Below are 19,219 nucleotides of genomic sequence, written 5' to 3'. Positions count from 1 at the left end.
ATTGTTCCTGGCCGGGGGTCGTCCGCCAACCGACCGCTCTGAACGGAGCTGCAAGTCGAGTCGGCCCGACCGATTTCCCAGAATATAGATCACCGCCCGGATAACTCCGAGCGACGGGTCCTTGTACAAGAACCGAAATACGCCAATCGGCAGATCACGTGGGGTAGGGTCGATTGTCAATCTTCAATTTACCTAAATACCCACGTGATCCAACTACCGGGGTATTCCACCCTCGAAGGAACTCGGACGGAACAAACCGCCGAGGCGAGCTTATCCGTGCGCGATTCCAAGTGGCGTAATCGCCGAGAACCATCGGTCCAAATGTCCCCCTATTACGGCAAACCAACGGCTTTCTAACTCCCAACACACAAAATGTTCAGTCAATGAGGGAATGGACGCAATGAGCAGGTTTACATTCACACAAGGACATTTATTATAATGAAACACGTATGCAATTAAATAAGGCAAAACACGTATGCAATTATACAAGCAACAAATGCACGACAAAAGAACGACAACCAACTACTTATTATGTGCAGTCATTTACACTTAACAGCAGTTCCTACTTATTAGACGGGCCCACGGACACACGTACGCGCACGCGCACACACACGCACACACGCACACACGCACACACGCACACACGCACACACGCACACACACACACACGCACACACACACACACACACACACACACACACACACACAAAATGGTGGCTGAGGCCTTTAATCACGAGCTCCACCTCGGAGGACAGGTGAGCTGAAACTCAGAGCCGAACTCGAACCTCTCCACCTCGTGTGGTCTTCAACTTGTCCGGACTGGACCAAGAGCAAGAGCGAGCTGGATCCAATTGCCGCGATCCTTCCCGAGCTCCCGCGAATCCTCCTGCGCTTCTCAACACGTGCCGGTGAGACGAGGCGCCGATCCTTCCTGTCGATGTGTCGCTTCCCCGAGGAACCAACTCCAAGAAGAGGCCGAAGAGGCCGATGCGTCGCACCAAGCCGGGAAACAAAAATGGAGAACAAAAAGCTCCATGAACCAAGAAGAAGAGGAAGAAGAGGAAGAAGCCTCCACTCGCAGCTCGAGCCGAACAACCGGCTCAAGTTCCTTCCAAAAACAAAGCAGCAGCCGAAGCTCACTGAGCCAGCCGAAGCAAAAAGCTTCCGAAGGCCTCAAGCCAAGCAGGACCCGATGGCCTGCTGAACGACTGCTCTCTCCGAAGCAAAAAGCTTACTCCTCCCACGGGACTCAGCACACGAACTCTGCACACGGGACTCAGAACGGGACTCTTCACGAACTCTGCCACGGGACTCCCACACGAACTCTTTACACGGGACTTTCACGAACTCAGCCCACGAACTCAGCCCTACCACGGGACTCCCACACAACAAAGAAAATATGTCCTCTTTATCCTTTGCACCCCCTCCCCCGCACCCGCCGTGACTCATGCCCTCGTGATCCACCCCCCGCTCAACCACGGGTGGGAGGGAGTTGTTGACGTCACCGCAGGGTTCTTCTTCCTCTTCGCAGAAGAGGGGGAGGGACGTCTCCATTGTTCGCTCCCTAACTATTAAATCGATCTGCATCGCATCTAATCAATTTTAAAACATTTAAACAATGGAAGGTGAGCTATCTAGGGAACATGCACTTATCGACATAGCTGACTAAGGGAACCTGTATGTTGTGTGCAATTGAATTCCAAATTCATAACAGTATGTTCTGTGATTATCTTCTAATTAATGATAATAAAAAATATAAAAAGGAATACAATTCTTTGAGATTTCCACCAAAAATGAATTACTTTACAAGAATGATTCGAGAAATGAATGTAAAGTATGAGGGTGATAATATACCTTTTCTTACAAGAGAAGAGACTGAACAAATGATGACCATGTTTGGTGGATTGATGATTTATATTATTAACGATTGTCATTTTCAGGGAAATATCAACACAAGATATTGTATAAATAAAATAATGGATTATCTTGAAATTAAACCTGAACTTCGGATAAAAATAGGGTTTCCACAAAAGCCAATAAAAAATTAAATAACCTGTTTTCCAAATATATCAATGAATGATTTTTTTATCCATTTGGGAAAATAAGAAAAAATTTAACAACCATAAAAATCTTCCAAATTCATTAAGATATCTCATAGTTGTTTCAAGCGGATGTGGAAAAACCTGCTTACTTTAAAAGATGCTCCTTACTCACAACTTTTTAGATTTGATAATTTAATAATTTTCACAAAGTCGACTTTTCAACCTGAGTATCAACTACTCTCACAAGGTTTTAATGCTGGTCTTCAAAAAGAAGATATAATCGGTTTATTCAAACTACAAAACAAACTAAATGATTACAACATTGAAGATATAATGCAACTATTTTGTGATCCACAGAGGTATAAAAATAAATCAAAGCTGATAACTTGTATTCTTCGTGATAATACGGATGATATACCTTCTCCTCAAGATTTGGATAAATCAAAAAAGAACCTCGTTATCTTTGATGATTGTGTTAACGAGAGAAACCAAACGGTAATGGATAGCGACTACACAAGAGAGAGACATTCTTCTTGTAATTGTATTTATCTTAGTCAATCATACTTTCAACTCCCTCGTCGCTCAACAAGAAACAATGCATATACTATTATTTTATTGAAGATAATTCAATAGATATAAACAATTTTTGGAGAGACAATTGTTCTACATTATATCGTAAAAATCAATTTGGGGATTATATGAAGCACACGACTGAAAAATATAAATATATTGTTGTTAAACAAGATGAGATATGAAGGGATGTATTTTTTTATTTTATAAACAATTACATATACAAATAGCAACTCCTCTTCTTCTTCTTTCGGCTGCTCCCTTTAGGGGTCGCCACAGCGGATCATCCCTATGATCCGTATAGTGATTTGGCACATGTTTTATGCCGGATGCCCTTCCTGACGCAATCCTGGTCGCCTCTTACGACACAGGGATATGGTACACCTATTTTATCCGGGGTATACACCGGCCCAGTACACTGGTACTCATTTCGCAGACCTCGGAAGGATGACAGGCTGAGTCAACCCCCTGGTGTATTAATTCAGGGGCTTGAACTCAGCCCAACGGGGCTTGAACTCAGGACCTTTTGGATCCCAAGCCGCTGCCCTAACCACTGCGCCAACACCAGGCTCATATATAAATAGCAACTATTGTTATAAATCTTGTGGTGAAATCTGCTTCTGGAAAAAAACTTTTGTAAATCAAGGTTCTTGTATAGTACAAATGAAAATATTGTAAATTTGCTCAAAAAGCACCATGAAGTTCTTATTGTATCAACAACAACGAGAGCATTAAGACCTGGAGAAGTCGAAGGTGAAGATTATTACTATATTTCAGTAGAGGAACATATGCGATTGAGGAATGAAGGCCAAATATTTGAGGAGGTTTCCCTTGGTACAACAAAATATTCACATTGTCAGTGAGTTAAAGAAACTAAAATCTGATGGTCTTGGGATATTATAAACTAACCCAGAAGGAATGAGAGAAATTATTAAACGTCTGAGTGGTAATGGGATTTTTATTTTATCATTCGGTTTTGATGTTGATGAAGAAACTCAACGCAAACATATGAAAAGCTGAGATACAAGTATTCATGAAGAAGAATTTACAACTCATATAAATGTTAATAAAGAATTTAATGATATATTTAAAGAAAAGGATTTATTTGAACACATCCACTTTCATGATGAAGAAAAGGAAAATTTCCCTGTTGACCTTTATAATTCAGCAAATTATATTTTCCAATAAATAAATGGATGCAAAAGAAGGGAGCAAGAAAATTTAAGGAGCATCAAGAGTTGGTTTCAAAAGTTGTAAAACAACAGGAAGACATGAGGAAAAAAAACGCAGGCAAAAACTAACGGGTAAAGAAACATTTGAAAGAAAACGAGAAAAATTTTTAACCACTTTTAAAAACTTCCCAAGAAAAAATTATAGATGTTTCAACAGTTCCCACAATAGAATATACTCCTAAAAAACTTCAAATGTTAAAATATTTCAGTCACATGACGGAGGAAGAATTCGAGCATGCAGGAGAATTAGAATATGATGAAGGATTATTTCAACAACTGGAAGAGATTAATCAACCCCCTGATTATATTGTGAAGGCTCTTCAAAACAATGAATATTCAGCAGATTCAAAAACTAAAGCAGGACTCATTCCAACAGAACAACCAGCAATATTTCATTTTGTTCAAGAAAAGGGATTGAAATTTAATGATTAATTAAGGTTCTTGAGTTCTGCTCAACCTCCTGTTAAACGAACTCCGAGATTCATGTTTCTTCTAACAAAAGATGGAAAACAAGGTTCAACTGTGAGGGATTAATCAAAGTATTTTAATAAACCATTGGATATGAAAAATAAGGATGATAGAGTGTATATTGATCTGCTGGACTCTCTTAATTATAGGGTTAATCTATCTGGTAAAAATAGGAAGAATGAGAAGGAGAAACACATTATTCAGGCTTTAAGTAGCCTTGGTTCAGGTGTTAGTTTTCTTCCAAATGGATCAAAACAATTAGTTAATAGACTGTTATTGCTGTTAGGTAGGAAGAAGGCTGGAAATAACAATTGCTTTAATGAAGCATCAGCCATTTTAGACCAGTTGATGAACATGAAAATAATTAATAAATTTCAATACAAAGACATTTTATCCCATATTAAATAAGATGAGAAGCACAAACCTTAGCTTTAATTTCACAACAAGTGACCACACATCTTCATTCCCAATACCCCTGCAACTTGACGCAACAAAAGAAAATGATGCGTCTTTATTGTCCAAGGAAACTCATAATACCTTGTTTAATATCACCGAGAAAAATGACAAGTTTAGTTATAATCCGGGAAGTGGATACAAAACGATAACAGTCTCACCCGGAGCATATGAGATTTCTCAAATATCTTCTGAAATTGCTCGCCTTATGAAAGAACAGGGTGATGAACCAAAAAATATTGTTATAGATATTCAAAAACATACTTCAAAATCAACGATTAAACTTAATAATAACTACAAGGTTGATTTCACAATTGATAATTCATTTAGAGAGTTATTGGATTTCTCCTCAAAAAAGATTGAAACTAATGGGACGTTTTACAGTGATAATGTCATTCAAATATCCTCAGGCATAAATTTGGGATTAATTCACTGTGATTTGATTGATGGCACTTTTCATGATGGAATAAGAACAAATACAATATTTTCATTCAGCGCATCCTCAACCCCAATTGGTTATAAATTCAATATGGAACCCAAAAATCTGGTTTATCTTCCTGTGTCAGGAAAAATCATACACAGAGTAAATTTTAGGATAACCGACCAAGATAATCGCATGATTTCTTTTCATGGAGAAATTATATCATCAGAATTCACCGACGTGAAGTTTTCCAAAAAATAAATACGATGGTTATTGTGAGGAAACAGGAGTTGGGAAAATATAAAATAATTACAGGGGATGGGATGTTCCTTTCCCCATACTACAAGGGTGAAGGTATGTATCTTGGTAGAGGACACTATTCACCTCAGAGACAAAGGGGTGTGGGACATCAATTTAGAAAAAAAGGAGATAGGATAATTGATACTCTAATTGGTATATGTTCAACTATTCTTAAACATAAAGAACAAATTGGTTCAACTGCTTCTGCTGTGGGAAATGTAGTTGGCGCTATGAAGAGTATAAAAGATGCCCAAAAGGAATCTCATAAATTACAAGCAATAAAAGAAATTAAGAAAGGCAAAACTCAGTTGTCTCCCCAAGAACGACAGAAAATAATTCAAATACTTGGGTCAGGGTTTCAAAAGTTTTAACATCTTTTTTCCAAAATAAACACAAGTATGGAAGCAATTGATAGGATCGATGATTTGGATGATACCATTGTTTTCTCAAACTCTACAAAAAAAAGAAGACTACTTCAAGGTAAATGCCATAACTGGAACAGACTGGAATACAAATGGAACAAAAAGTTTTGAAATAAATAATTAACAAACTTATTTGAATCTCGCCGAAAGTTTCTTGTTTGTATAAATTTACATTCACTAAGGCTGCAAATACCACAAACGCTACACACGTAAATGATTTATTCTGGAAAATGTTTGATATTGTTTGTTTGTATATTGGAACACAAGAAGTTGAAGCGGTTGATTATGTCTCTGCTACATCTGAAATGATGAAATTTACACGATATTCATTTCGTGATAGAATGGGAAAGGGAGCTGTCAAAGGTTTTATTCCTGATATGGCAACGGGAACAAACACAGACCTTGGATATATAATAGTCAAAGGAAAGGAATGTATAATGATGACACAAAAACGGAATAGTTTTACTCTGGCAGTTCCTCTTGAAGGTATATTTTGATTTTGTGATCATGATAAAGTTCTGTGTGGTCTTAAAATTGGATTTCAACTAGAAAGGAATGATAATGAAAATAGATTGCTTTTTGGTATGGCTAATGCTTTTGCTGATCAGAATAAATTTCTAATTGATGAAATTACTTGGTACATTAGTGAATATACTCCTAATCTTAAAACAGAAGAGATGTTGAATAGAAGACTTAACTCAAAGAAACCACTCAATGTATCATACCTTAAAAGAAGATGCCAACACGTTAAACTGAACCAAGCCACTTACATGTAGAAATCTGTGGCTCATTTTAAAAAACCAGATGGTGATACTGCTTCTGATAAGAGTAATGCATTGAGTGACAATGCTAAGGTGAAACAACTTCACGTTCTTCTCGATGGAACATTTTATCCACGAGATAGATTGGAAATTAATTGGGAAAAAAATGATTATGCTGAAGCATACAAGTCTTACCACAAGGTGTGTGTGAAAGCAATGGAAATAAAGAATCCATTTTGGATATGACAGCATTTAAAAGTCTGTATACAATCTATGCAATTGACCTGAGTGCTGAAAAGGAAACTATAAAGTCTAATCGAGTGGATATTTCCCTCTACATTGAAAGAGAAGAGAGTGAAGAAGTTGATACATATTGTTTGCTTTTGGAAGAAACAGAAGTAATGCAGATAATGGTGGTATGATTAGTCTCACATAATTTTTTTGATAAATAAATGAGTAGTGAACTGCCAACTGGGGTATATGTTAATCAAATCAATCTTCATAAACTATCATCTTGAATTCAAAATCAAAAGCCTTGTATGATTAACGTAAATACAATTCAGAGAAAAGGACCACTAAGAATTGATGTTTTGCTCACAAGAGAATAGGTGAAAATCTTGAACGATACTGGCTCACTTAAAATTAAAATGTCAAAACCAATGTTGAAGAAATATTCAATAAGAGAGACGAGTGGAGGATTTCTCCCATTTCTAATTCCTTTATTTGCTGGTTTAAGTGCGGCTGGAGCATTGACAGGTAGTATTTCAGCAGCGGTGAAAACTGACAACGAAAGGAAGGCTCAACTCCGGGCTCAAAAAGAATCGGAAAGACATAACAAAGAGTTGGAGAAACAAATTAGTGGAAGTGGTATAATTGTAGATATTGCTGAAAAACTTGAAAGTTTGCCTGATAAAGTGAGATTGTTAGTTGGAGATATGCTTTCTTCTATTGCACAAGTAGGTGCAAAATTAACTAAAAGGGGAAATGGATTATATCTTTCTAATAAATAAATGAGCATTGATGAGTGGTTTAAAGAATTTGGAAAGAATACAACATCAAATTTTGAACTTATCAAATATTGTTAGAAATTAAAAATTCATAATGTGGTTATTTGTATGAGAGATGAATGAAAAAAGTGTCTAAACATACAAAGAATATTATTATGAACTTAGAAGATAATAATGGGAATGGTTCTCATTGGGTTTGTATTTTTAATAGTCAAGACAAATATTATTTTGATAGTTTTGGTCTTCCACCACCTGTTGAAGGAATAAAATTCTAACAGAATGGTGTTTATCAAACATTTCAAGTCCAAGAATTAAATTCCGAGTATTGTGGTCAATTATGTCTATATGTGTTATTTCAACTCAACAAAAATAAATTTTTTAATGACATTATTTTTAATCTAATATAAATAACATGTTGGTAAAGATGGTTCTGTCTTTGGTGTATCCCAAGAAATGGATATTGATTTATCAAATTATTACACAAAGGCACAGCTGAACGACAGAAATGTAGTTCAGCAAAGAATATTAATATGAAAAATGCTTATAAATTAATAAATTATCCAAGCCCAACTGATGCAAATGACTTGGTAAGATTAAGTGATTTATCATTTTATATATATATCCTTAAATAAAATGGCTGTGTATTCCAAAGATTCAAAAGTTGATTTTATCTCCGGGTCATACAGAATTCACAGTTCCAATTAAAATAAAATTTTATAAAGAAGGGCGTGTCGTTTGTATGGAGAATAGAACAATGGGGGTATGATATGATTGATTTAGGGTAGAATTGGTTATTTAAAATTAACGTAGAAGACCTGGAACAATTAAATCAGTCTCGTAAGGAAGAATATTATCCACTTGGTGGCGAGAATGAGTTTTGTGGAAGCACGATTCGCAAACAACAAATACAATAATTTAATAAGGGTAAAATCAATAATGGTTTTGCCATAGTTTTTATCATGAAAATAGAAAGAACAGGATTATTTATAATAAGTGAGGGAATACAAACTGATTTAACTATGGGAAGATGGGAAGGTATTTCCTGTCATTATATTAATCTGTCATATATTTCTAATACATAAATGACAGCAAGAAGGCTTCAACAAAATTATCATTTCTGTGTCCAAGCATACCTTCAAGAAAAGGGTATTCGCTATTTTAATAAATATGTTCCACAACATAAGAATGAGGTATTTTCAATAAAAGATTTGCTTTATACTGATGTTAATAAACCAACAACATTGGATTTAACTCAAATGATAAATCATGAAAAAATTTAAAATTAAGAAAATGCAAGGCTCTTTGTGAAAATCAGAAGAAATTTTATTGGTTTCCTGGTGTGAAATTTTTTTTAATTTTGGATACAGGAATAACAAGAAATCCAGATGAATATATGTGTGATATTCTATGGGGTGGAAGTGGTTCAAGGATAGTAAGGGATGAGGTAGGAGTTAAAGAAACTGAGAAGAGAGGAGGAGAGGGAGAAGAGAGAGGAGGAGGAGGAGAGGGAGAAGAGAGAGAAGGAAGAGAGGGAGAAGAGAGATAAGGAGGAGAGGGAGGAGAGAGAGAAGAGATAGAAGAGAGAGAAGAGAGAGAAGCAGGAGAGGGAGAGGGAGGAAAGAGAGAATAAATAAATAAATATAAAAATATGGAAACCAGTGAGATTATGAAAAGATCAAAGGTATTACAAAAAATAAATTCATCTCAATGCTCAGGAGGAAAACAAAGAATTGGCAAGTCTATTAGAAATATATGTCAAGACTATTAACATCGGTTTCAGGGAGAAGATTTAAACGAGAAAGTGGAGATAAAGAAGAGAAAGAAGGAAAAGATTATATTATTGATGATGTTGGTGTAATTGACTTTTATTAGTTTGACATTTTTTTCTTAAATAAATGGAGGAGAGAGTGAAGACATTTCTAAGGATTGTTTATGTTTTAAAAATTAAGATTCAAATGTGCAAGTTGGAAACAAAAAAGGTTTTCGCACTCTGTCGGAATTTTTCACATAAATAAATGAGTTATTGTCTAAAATGTAAAAGAAAACCAAGAGTAAAAATATCTCTTCTGTTAAAAGTAAAAATAATAGGGTTATACAAAAAGGTACATGTTTGGTGTGTGGCTCAAAAAAGAGTGAATTCATCACCAAACACAAACAAGGGGAGGTATACAAAAGTTTTGATCAGGAAGTAAATTCACAACAGCTGGAATACCAGGGTATTCTTTCTGTGGTCCAGGAACAAACTTGAATAAAAGATTAGATGAGGCTGACAATCCTAAACCGTGGAGCAAACCTATCAATCGGGTTGATGAAGTGTGCATGAGGCACGATATTGATTATGGAAACAGCACAACGTTGGAAGAAAAACATGAAGACAATAGAGAAATGTTGTATAATTTGTCTCTGATACAAAATCCAACCTTGAGAGAAAAAGTTGATAGGTACATCGTGAAGAAGATGATCAGTGCTTAAGTGAAACTTGGGCTTGGAAATTCAAAAAACTAATCGGCTGTAATGATGTCATTGAGATTGAAGAGCAATTAGCTGATCAATTACAGAAACCAATAATCACAAAGTTTCACAGAAGGAAGGTTTATTCCAAGGAAGTTGATTATATCTGGTTCACTGATTTAATTGAACTCAATTATGATAAGGGGTACAAGTATGCTTTAACCATTATTGATTTGAGCAGTAGATTTTTTTGAGCAGTTTGAAAAACAAAACAGGTAATACTCTTATGTTAGCTTTCCAACAGATATTCAATAAAAGCAAGAGAAAACCGAAAAAAAATGTGGACTGATGAGGGTACAGAGTTCTACAACAAAACATTTTTGAATTTTCTTTAAAATAACAACATTACATTTTACAGCACCTTTAATGAAGGAAAAGCGGTTGTTATTGAGTGTTTTAATCGCACTTTAAAAGAGAGACTATATAAAAAAATTCACTCAACTCGGTTCTCAACAATGGTTATCTTTAATTCAGGACATTGTAGATAAGTACAATGATACGATTCACACCTCAACGAAAATTAAACCATCAGATACATTTACAAAATTAAAACATGAAAAAGAGATTAATGTCAGAAAGCCTAAGGTCAAAGTTGGTGATTTAGTAAGAATATACAGGTGGAAATCTCATTTTGAAAAAGGTTATCCCAAGCGATGGACAAATTAACTTTTTTATATTGTTGATGTCGTCGGTAGAGTTCCTTGGACTTACAAATTATGTGATTTGAAGGGGGAAGAGATTTTAGGTTGATTTTATTCACAGGAATTACAAAAGACAAAGATAAATGGAATTTTTTTGACTGCACCCCCTTTTTAACTCCACCCCTTTTTCACTCCACCCACACAAGCCACATCCAGACAAGCCCTACCCACATAAGCCACATCCATACAAACCCCACTCATAAAGCCACATCCATACAAGCCCCACTCACAAAAGCCACATCCACACAAGCCCCACCCACATAAGCCACATCTTCGCAAACCCCACCCACATAAGCCACATCCATCATATCCACATCATTAGTGATTAGTTTATTAGTTCCCACACGTTTATTTAAGAAAAAAAATTGCTCCACCCACACAAGCCACATCCACACAAGCCCCACCCACACAAGCCCCACCCCCCTGTGCACCCCACCTTTGACCCACCACCCCCCTCATCCCACCCCCACCCTTCCCCACACACACATGAGAGGGAAGGGGAGAGGAATGAGGGGGGTGGTGGGTCCTTGGGGGAGCGCACCTACCCCCCAACCCTAACCCTCCCCTTTATTCTTTTCTTGTAATTCAAAAGCAGATAATTACAAGGAAAGCATTTATAATTAAATAAAAGCAATAACATGAAAAAAAATCTTCTTTCGCAGCAGTCTGATGGTTTGTTTTGGTTTTGAAACTCGATAAACATATTCTGTTCAAAACAAAGAGTGAAGAACAATTAGGGTATATAAAGATGATTATATTATGATATTAATAAAATAATAAATATAACATTTACCGCCAGAAGATAGTGTCGTGTCAGATTCCTCCAGAAGATTAAGTTGTGTGTTTGGTTCATCCAGACAGGTGTTTAAACTGAAAAATAATAATAATAATAATAATAATGAGTCAAAGACACACACACACACGCATGCACGCACGCACGCACGCACGCGCGCGCACACACACACACACACACACACACACACACGCACGCACACACACACACATGCACACACACACACACACACACACACACACACACACACACACACACACACACACACACACACACACACACACACACAAACACACACACATTAATATTTCGGCACGCCCCTTTCTTTGTTCCACCATCAGATTTTTGTTACTGCATGAAATGAAAGAAGATTTGGCAATATACTAATGATATTATTGTCTTCCTAAAGAGGCCCCTCAAAATTCGTTTTGATGCATTATCACAAACTCCAAAGGATTCCATTCAAATTCGGTAACGATTATGGCTTTTGGTCCAACTTAGGTCATTGGCTATAAATTTTTTTCCATAACACTTCCGATATTCAAAAAAAACTCAATAAATCGATATCCCTTATGGGATTTTCCATTCAAATCCACTCAAGTTTAAGGCCTACGGGGGACGCAAATTTCCACTTTGCCCTGGGTGCTGTTTACCTCCGCTACGCCAAGCTGTTAGGGTTAGGGTTAGGGTTTGGGTTAGTGTTAGGGTTAGGGTTAGCTACCCTAACACTAACCCTAACAGCTAACCCTAACCCTAACAGCTATTCAGGAAATTTGCAAGAAAGCCCGGGCAACACCGGGCTTTATTGCTTGCCCGAGCAACGCCGGGCATTACTACTAGTATACATATACACACGCAAAAACACAAACACAAATGCACACATAAACACACATATACACACACAAAGACAGAGGGATAATTTCTCACCTTTGACTCGACTCATTCAAGGTCAGAGGATGTGAGAGAACTTCTTGCCAGCCAACAAAAATGTCATTCAATTCTCTTCTGAACGATCGAATGTCTTCAAGGAAGTCATTCATTTTTAGCCACTCATCGTGTAATTCAAAGGTCTCCTGTTCTAGATCAGTTATCAATGATGTTCTGATTGGGGATAACCTGTTCGAAAAAGACAATAATTATTGGTTGTATCGTGATTTAATTCTGTAAAAAAATAACAAATAATGAATTGGGTTAAGGATCTCACCTGTCATCTTGTGAAAACAATTGATCCGCAAGGTCGGAGAAATTATCTGCACAATCCATTCTCTAAACAAAACACACTCGGCACACAAGTTGATTTAAATAGCCTCCTGTTGATGACGTAATGGGAGATGACACAACAATAAGTTTTTCAGGGTGTGTCCCACATAGGAAATGACCGGAATTTTTTTTTTTTTTTTTTTTTTTTTTTTTTTTTTTTTTTGTATACCTTGGTCGAGGCTCGTATGAGAGCTAACACACAACTCACAGCAAGGAGGCATGAGACAAGAGGGGCGGGAGTGGAAGGGACAAATCATTGGGGAACAGACACAGGTGAACTGTGGAAGGGAGAGGGATGGGGATGGGACGGGGAACATGGCGAGGAGAAGATGGACATTACAGGGACTTTCAGGAAGGAAAGCAGGAGAATTGAAGGAAGTGGGCTTGGGTGGATTATCGGGGTAGAAAAGATCGAGGATTTGGATGGGGGAAGATAAGAGGTGGTGGTGAACAGCTGTTTTGAAAGCCTGGAGGGAAGAATGGGAAAGAATAGAGTGAGGAAGTTTATTCCAAAGGCGGGAAAAAAGAGGAATGAAAGAGTGAAGATGAGCAGTGATTCGTGATTTTGGTAGTTTTACCAGAAGGGGGTTGTTGGCGGACCTTGAGCGCCCTGTGGAAATGTGGTTGGGACAAATCGCAGAGAGAGCAGGGGGGGCAAGGCTGGAGAGGAGTCGGTAGAAGACAGAAAGACCACCGACCAACCTGCGGTGATTGAGTGAGAGGCCCAAAGACTCGGCTTCATTGCGGGAGATGCCAATGATCTTAAAAGCCCTGGTTTCGACAGCGTGAAGTCGAGAAAGGTGGGAGGCAGGAGCACCAGCCCAGAGGGGAGAGCAGTACTCCATCAGGCTACGGACAAAAGCTTTGTAAGTGGTCAGGAGCTCAAGAGGGCCGAGGAAGGACTTTGCACGACGGAGGATTCCCAGTCGGCGACTGGCTTTTGAGGCAAGGTTGGAAATGTGACTTTCCCAGGAAAGGTCATGGCAGATAGTGAGACCCAGAAGCTTGAAAGAAAAGACTTCTTCCAGAGGATTGTTGAGAAAGTGGATGGGGGTTTTCTAAACGGTCCTTTCGAAGAGACATAGTGAGAGTGTGAGATTTGTCTGGATTGAAAGACATGTTCCACGTGTTGGACCAGTTTGTGATTTTATCCAGATCTGCAGTGAGCGAAGAAGCTGCTGCTTGCCGGTCTGAGGGATGACAGATGGTACGGCAGAGGGTGGAGTCATCGGCAAAGAGAAATAGAGGATTTTCCAGAGAGTCCGAGAGATCATTGATGAAAACCAGAAAAAGAACAGGGCCCAGAACGCTACCTTGAGGAACTCCAGCCTGCACAGGAAGAGGGGATGAAAGAACTCCATTTAGGGCCACACGTTGACTGCGACAGGAGAGGAAGTCTGCGAGCCATGAGTGGAGATGGCCTTGAATACCATGGGAAGAGAGTTTGGTGAGTAGGGCAGGGTGCCAGACTGTGTCAAAAGCACGTGATATGTCCAGGGATACGGCTCGGATTTCCTGTCTGGCATTGGGGCCCTCCATCCATTCATGGGAGAGCAGTAGCAGCATATCCAGGGTAGAGTGACCTGGTCTGAAACCAAATTGACGATTGGAAATCAAGCCATTGGAGAGGAGGAGGGATTTCATGTCTGGAAGCGATGATGGATTCCATAACCTTGCTGATGATTGGGAGAAGGCTGATTGGTCTATAGTTACAGGGATCTGTTTTTGCACCTTTTTATGCAGGGCAGTGATGTTAGCAGATTTCCAAGCAGATGGCAGATGACCTTGGGAAAATGAGAGGGTGAATAGAACAGAGAGAGGGTGAGCAAGAGCAGAAGAGCAGGCTTTGAGGACACGTGGGCTGATGCCGTCTGGACCGGTTGCAGAATCTGACTCGAGGTTTGAAAGCAAGCTCTCCACCTTGTCAGGAGAAAAGGATACAGAGTCCAGGGACAGTTGGGTGCGACTGGGTAAAGTGGGTAGAGATAGTGATGGGTTTAGGACACAAGATTTAGCTGCAAACACCGAGTTTAGACATTCAGCTTTATCACGTGTGGAATCAGCAGTGCGGCCATTTGAGGTAAGGGAGGGGATGGAGGGGAACATACACCAGAAACAGATTTGATTAAACGCCACCAGGATTTTGAGGAGGGAGAGAGGTTTGAGAGTTCAGACTTGAGATGAGAAAGATGTTGTTTTCTGCTCTCCTGAGGGTAGATACACACTTGTTCCGAGCTTTGTGGAAAGAACTGAGATTGCCCTCAGTTGGGTTTGCTTTCCATGAGGCAAAGGCAAGTTGTTTCAGGACAACTGCCTCGCCACAAGCTTCAGTAAACCAAGGGCGGGAGGAAGGGTAAGACAACTGAACACGAGAGGGGATAAATCTGTGCATGAGGGAGAGCAAGTTTCTTTGAAAGAATTCCCAGGATGAGTTGATGTTTGAGAAAGTAGTGATAGGAGACCAGTCTGTAAGTTTGATGGCTGCTCGGAGACCCTGCCAGTCGGCTTGAGTGAAATGCCAGACTCGACGGCGGTGAGGTGGTTCTCTGATAACAGCCAGAGAGATTTCCACTTTAACAAGGACGTGGTCAGAAGAACCAATTGGAGCGAAGGAAGAGCAGCAGATATTGTCAGGGAAATTTGTCAAAATCAGATCCAGAAGAGATGGAGTACCATTGGTTGAGATCCGGGTCGGGAAGTTGACCGATTGAGTCAGTCCCAATGAGTCGCAGAAAGCTTTTGCTGATGTCCCATGGCAGGTGAGAGAGGTACCCACACCTAGCCAACTGGCGTGATGACAATTGAAGTCGCCACATAAGAGGAAGAGAGAGTTTGGATGAGAAGATAGAAGATGGTCCATGTTTTCGGAGAGTGAGGTGTAGATGGAGTCATCACTGTTCGGTGGACGGTACAGTACACATATAAACATGAGGTGGGAGTGGAGGGGAAGCCGAAGCCAGAGGTATTCCTGGGGTGTGGGGGAGTGAGAGCAGTGCAGGAGAGTGAGGAATAGAGTCTTTGATGAAGAGAGCAACACCTCCACCAGGACGAGACTCAGGTCTGTCATACCGTAAGAGGGAGTAACCAGGGAGAGATACTTGGGAGTCAGACACGTCTTGGGAGAGGAAAGTTTCTGTTAGGCAGATAATGTCTGGTTTGTCAGTGGCAACCTGTATGGAAAGATCTGAAAGGTTTGAGCGAAGGCCCCGGATATTTGAGGTCCACACTTTTAATGAAGAGGTAGGGGAGGAGGCTTTGGGTGCAGGAGGTGGAGGGGCGGGGAGGGTAGGACGAGGGAAGAGGGGGAGGTAAGGAGGGTTGCTGAAGGAGTGTGGGGTATTGCAGAATAGCGAGGGAGGGGGCCGAATGAGGAGGAGAAAAGGCTCTGTGGTGCTGGGAGAGAGGGGGGACAAGAGACAAGGAAGATGGCAGTTGAGGATTTGAGGAGGTGGAGTGAAGAGATGGAGGTGAGAGGGCAGTGGAGGGAGGCAGGTTGGTGGATGAGAGGGGGGAAACTTAGAGAAGGAAGAGTGAGGGGGATGAAAGGTGGGAGAAAGGTGAGGGGGAATTTTTGAAAGAGGTGAGAGGGAGGCTTGGAGGAGAAGAGTGGGATGGTTGCTTTGAGAGTGAGAGTGAGGGGTGAGGGGGTGAGTTGGCACTGAAGTTGGAAAAAAGAATGGTTGATGGAAAGCGAGCATCCATGGCAAACTGTGGTTTTTAAAAGTTTTAGGTCAGAGATGCGATTTAACACAATTCTTGATGGATGCAATGAAGGCGAATTCAGAGCATGGAGAGAAGAAGCGCTGTAATAGTTGGATTTTTTAGGCAAGGAATGAAGGAGAGGTCGAAATGAGAGCAGTCTGTTAAAATAGCAGAAGAGTAGTGCATTGTGAAACAGTAAAGAGTACCACATGTGTGAGAGAGGAAGATGAAGCATTATAAGATCGTTTTTGTTGTAATATTAATGTATGAGAGAGTTCAACAGATTAGGTCATGGAAGTGTAAAAAAAAAAAAATAAATAAAAAAAAAAAATCGAGGAAGACGAGGAGGAAGTTAAGAGGAAGAAGTAGCAGAATCGGGAGAAGGTGAGCGTGTTGTTGTTGTTGTTGGGTTTTTTTTTTTTTTTTTTTTTTTTTTTTTTTTTTTTTTTTGAGATAAGAAAGAGATTTGTTGGGTGAATGGGGGGTGTTTGGAAAGTGGGGAGGAGGAATATTGAAGGTAATGGGGAGGATAGAAATTGAAGGTAATGGGGATTAAAAAACAAACAAACAAACAAAAAAAAACGATCGAACACCGAGTGGAACCGGTAGGCCTCAAGCCTAGGACTAGGCCTCAAACACCAGGTAAGAACGTCGACATAAATACTCACAAAATAGCACGATTTTTGAAACAAAACCGAACTAGGAACACACATTAACATGTAGGTGAGAAAATTAAACAGTTAAAACGGGACAAATAACAACCGGAACTTAACTTTGAGAAAGTCAGCAGGGAGCCCCGAAGGAGACCTCTTGCCGCTCAAAACCGGAACCGGAAGTTTTTGGCTTGGTTTGGGCGAGGCAGCTTAGCTGACTCCAGACTGACTCATTTTAACACGAAAATGAAACAGCTTGCTTTGAATGATTTTGAGAAAAACTTACATAAAATAACACACAATGTTGAATTTGGAAAGACCATGAAAAATAAGAGCATTAAGAGAAGTTTATCATTTCATTTCTGCTCAACAAAGACACTTATACCAAGAACCAAGTTCCAAGTTATTCTTTGTGAATATACTCGATGGAAATGAATGTAATAAGAAAATTAAGTTATTCCCTAAAGTAGAACATGGGCAAATATTCGTTGGTTCGCTCTTTGAGTGGAATGAAAATATAAAAGGACTGTGATTATGTTGAGGGGAAGAAGTGCTTTAATCAGTAAGTCTCAATCTTCCATTTGCTTGTATGGGAGGGGGAGGAAATGAGTCTCAATTTTACATTTGCTTGTATGGGAGGGAAGGGGATAGGTGGGGAGAAAATGAGTCTCCTATTTTGGGCTTTTGGGGCTTGAGTCAGAAAGTTTTGCCCTTTCCCCCCATTCATTTGAATGGGCATCCCAGAAACCTCATTTATCATCTTCTGATGTCACCAGCTTAGCTATAAATCATTGGAAAATACACGACATGGCCAGAAGTATGTGGATACCTGCTCGTCGAACATGTCATTCCAAAATCATGGGCATTAATATTGAGTTGTTCCCTCCCTTTGCTGCTTTAACAGCCTCCACTCATCTGGGAAGGCTTTCCACTCGATGTTGGAGCATTGCTGCGGGGATTTGCTTCCATTCAGCCACAAGAGCATTTGTGAGGTCGGGCACTGATGTTGGGCGATTCGGTCTGGCTCGCAGTCGGTGTTACAATTCATCCCAAATGTATTTGATGGGGGTTGAGGTTCGAGCTCTGAACAGGCCAGTCAAGTTCTTCCACACTGATCGAGACAAACCATTTCTGTATGGACGACGCTTTGTGCACGGGGGTATTGTCATGCTGAAACAGGAAAGGGCCTTCACACCAAACTGTTGCCACCAAGTTGGAAGCACAGAATCATCTAGAATGTCATTGTGTGCTGTAGCGTTAAGATTTCCCTTCACTGGAACCAAGGGGCCTAGCCTGAACGATGAAAAACAGCCCAGACCATTATTCCCCCTCCACCAAACTTTAGAGTTGGCACGATGCATTCGGGCAGGTAGCATTCTTCTGGATTCCTCCAAACCCAGATTCATCCGTCGGACTGCCAAATGATGAAGCGTAATTCATCACTACAGATAATGCGTTTCCACTGCTCCAGAGTCCAATGGCGGTGAGCTTTACACCACTCCAGCTGACGCTTGGCATTGCGCATGGTGATCTTAGGCTTGAGTGCGGCTGCTTGGCCATGGAAACCCATTTCATGAAACTCTCGACGAACAGTGCTTGTGCTGACTTTGCTTGCAGTCAGTTTGGAACTTGGTAGTGAGTGTTGCAACTGACGACAGACGATTTTTCCACGCTACGCGCTTCAGCACCCGGCAGTCCCATTCTATAAGCTTGTGTGGCGTACCACTTTGCGGCTGAGCTGTTGTTGCTCCTCGACGTTTCCACTTCACAATAACAGCACTTACAGTTGACTGGCGCAGCTTTTGCAGAGCAGAAATTTGATGAACTGACTTGTTGGAAAGGTGGCATCCTATGACGGTGCCACGTTGAAAGTCACTGAGCTCTTCAGTACGGCCCATTCGACTGCCAATGTTTGTCTATGGG

The 19,219-nt window shown here is 40.0% G+C and overlaps 1 protein-coding gene and 1 long non-coding RNA gene across 4 annotated transcripts in view; both read right to left on the bottom strand.

Moving 5' to 3' along the window:
• The window catches only part of LOC147021985 (nuclear factor of activated T-cells, cytoplasmic 3-like), a 155,585-nt gene that overhangs the window by 25,548 nt on the left and 110,818 nt on the right, over positions 1–19,219 (bottom strand). The gene's annotated exons all lie outside the window — the stretch shown is intronic.
• LOC147021986 (uncharacterized) lies at positions 11,429–12,657 on the bottom strand. Its single transcript, XR_015061027.1, has 3 exons — positions 12,609–12,657; positions 11,682–11,758; positions 11,429–11,594 (listed from the first exon to the last, which is right to left on the bottom strand). It is a non-coding gene; the product is annotated as an uncharacterized LOC147021986 (long non-coding RNA).

Source organism: Eptatretus burgeri, chromosome 8 (assembly GCF_056783735.1).
Source record: "Eptatretus burgeri isolate ZD-2024b chromosome 8, Ebu_testis_v1, whole genome shotgun sequence".
NCBI classification, from domain to species: Eukaryota; Metazoa; Chordata; class Myxini; order Myxiniformes; family Myxinidae; genus Eptatretus; species Eptatretus burgeri.
Note: the sequence above shows the minus strand (reverse complement) of the source record. Positions and strands in the feature narration are given on the sequence as shown.